Source organism: Psammomys obesus, unplaced genomic scaffold (assembly GCF_907164565.1).
Source record: "Psammomys obesus unplaced genomic scaffold, mPsaObe1.curated_primary_1811, whole genome shotgun sequence".
NCBI classification, from domain to species: Eukaryota; Metazoa; Chordata; class Mammalia; order Rodentia; family Muridae; genus Psammomys; species Psammomys obesus.
Genome location: NW_026596101.1, coordinates 6,494,302 through 6,497,249, shown reverse-complemented (window position 1 = coordinate 6,497,249; position 2,948 = coordinate 6,494,302).

Genomic DNA, 2,948 nt, shown 5'->3' with positions numbered 1-2,948 from the left:
AGATTCTTTCACTCCCATGAGTCAACAATAATGCGTTTCAGCCAAAAGCACAGCTCCCGACAACTTCCCACAATATTCACAACTATGTTAAATACACAAGTATTTCAACCTCGGGAATGGCATCTAATATACAGGTCAAAGTTCCATTTCAAAGTTCTCTATGCTAAGCTAATAAATGTAGTTATTTTTCATACACAAAAAAAACTGGTGAAGTTTTATTGTCCCCAACCAGGACTGAGAGAAAGCAACCAATAAAGTCATTGAAGCTGGAAATACACTGATACTGTGGCCTTCAACGTGTGTGTCATTAAACAATAGATATAGCAAGATTTATCATTTTTAAAATAACTTATGTAACATAAAAGCTTCTAAAGTGTAGAAAAAGGAAGACCATGTTTTTGTGTCTTCAAGATTCCTTTATAGACCCCAACAGAAAAAGAAGCGTTACTTCTGATCCCTGATCAAACTCTTAATCTTGATTTTGAGGATTATTTGGAGACAACTGCTATTTTCCAGAAGAAAAGACCATTTACATACTATAGACACTTCTGACATACTTCACAACCAGTCTTGAACGAAACAGGCCAAGAGCTACAAGATATTGCAAACAGCTGTGAATCTTGATCAGGACTCCAATACTGACCCCGAGAAATGCTCTGAATGGGAGTAGTGAGACAGTGTATTCACCCCAGCTGACTAATTCTGTCTGTGCTTCACCATTTTACTGGAGGATGAAGGATTAATGTGTCCATCTTCCCAAGACGATAAGTTATTTCCACAAAGACCAAAGGAAACTTTCAGCAACGGCCTTAAACAATCTTTAAAAACAAAAAACAATCCTGGTGACTCAGACTCTGGTCATTCTAGCATCACCAACCATAAATGTTGATGTGGCAGGTCCTGTGAGACCACACAGCTTGAATTCCATCCTGCATATTATTCCATGTACAATGCTGAGTTAGCAGCATGGAGTACCATGCTGCTATATCTTGGAGAGCTCCTGATTACAGTAAAGAGAAACCTACATGTCCCTAAAAATTCAACCTTAAAGTTCTGAAGCCCAAGCATGAAAACCTCCCACCCAGAATCTGACTTCTGTTTGCCTTGGTTTACACAATACCGATGTTTAGCTTTTTCATCAGTATCCTAAGAAAACAATTCAATGGAGCATGGCTAGGTCCCTCAAAGTCATGCTCCCAGTGACATAATTCCTCCAGATAAGCCCTACTTCCTGTTTTTCTATAACCCTCCAATAATCACTTTCTGAATCTATCAAGTAGTAAATCCACTAATTTGTCAGAACTCTCAGGATCAAATCACTCCAAAGCAGCCCCATCATCTGGGATCCAACCTTTGTCAGAAAGAGCTTTTGAGGGTGATTTTAGATCCAAAACCACAGCAGTGCCTCCATTGATAGCATTATAAATGAAGGGGTAATATACAGTGATAAAACTTGGAGGTTGCCAAATGGAAGACAAGATTAAAAATACATAATTCTAAGGCATAAATTTGTATATGCTTACTTTACAACTTTTAATATCCCTCTTCCTACTTAGCTTATATGAATCTCTTGAAAAATTCTCCGTGAAAAATCATGTGTCTATATGCATGTATATGTATATACAAATATATTCACATATATTCTACATATTTCAAATGACCTTCTGGGTATACGTATACATTGTATGTATGTATGTATGTGAGTGCCTATGTGTTATTAAACTTATTGTTATGTTTCTGAGCATAAAATTCAGTGTTTTGTGAGATGAATGACCTCAAAGTCATATATATCTATCATATCCATATGGAGACTACAGAAAGCAGGATGTCTGAGATACTGACCAGAATGCCAAAGGAGCTGCTGTCATAATGGATGCTAAGTTCACTGGTCTCCCATGTAGTCATTTTGCTCAGATATTTATACATGTTTAATTTTACTTGATTTTATCTTTAATTGTATATATTATGTATGTATTATGTATATATGTATGTAGATATGGGTATGTGCACATACCCATAAATACATGTGACTTAAGGAGACCAGGAAAGGGCATCAGATCTCCTGACAATTTTGAGCACTGGAAACAAAATTCACATTCTCTACTTGCAACTTCTGAGACATCTCTCTACTCCCCTGCCAAGCTATTTAAGTGATCCAGACCCTTTCAAGTCTATAGGGATACAAAGACACAAAGACACACACACACACACACCCAGACACACTCACACAGACACACTTTCTTAAATGGATTGTATTAAAAATTAATCTCAGTATCATAATCCCATTGTCAGGAGAAACTGGTCCATAATACATTTTTTTTTCTCAGTTCCCTGATTTATGTGTTATCATTGTTTATCTACAGTCTTGTTCTTAAAAAGAAATTATTCACTTTATATCCTGATTGTAGCCTCCTCCCTCATCTCCTCCTGGTCCCACCCTTCCTCCCTCTTCCTCCCATCCCTCTCCCCTAGTCCACTGATAGGGGGAGCCCTCCTCTATTGCCATATGACCCTAGCCTATCAAATTTCATCAGGACTGCCTGGATCCTCTTCATCTCTGGCCTGGTACCACCATGGGGAGGTGATCAAAGAGCAGACAACACAGTTCATATCAGAGACTGCCCCCCATCCCCTTACTAGAGAACCCACATGGAGACTGAGCTGTCTATGAGTGTCATCTGAGCAGGGGGTCTCAATCCTCTCCATGCATGGTCCTTGGTTGGTTACAATCTTGTTCTTAACCACAGACTAGCCCAAGCTGCTGCCAAAGCGCTTTATAGATGCCAGTCGGCAACCATGATCATTTCTGCTCTGGATATAGCCAGAACTAGCACAGAGACAGGATTGAAAATGAGCTCTCCACTACTCTGCACTACTTGCACTTTCCCATAACAAGGTGTGTGTGTGTGTGTGTGTGTGTGTGTGTGTGTGTGTGTGTGTGTGTGTGT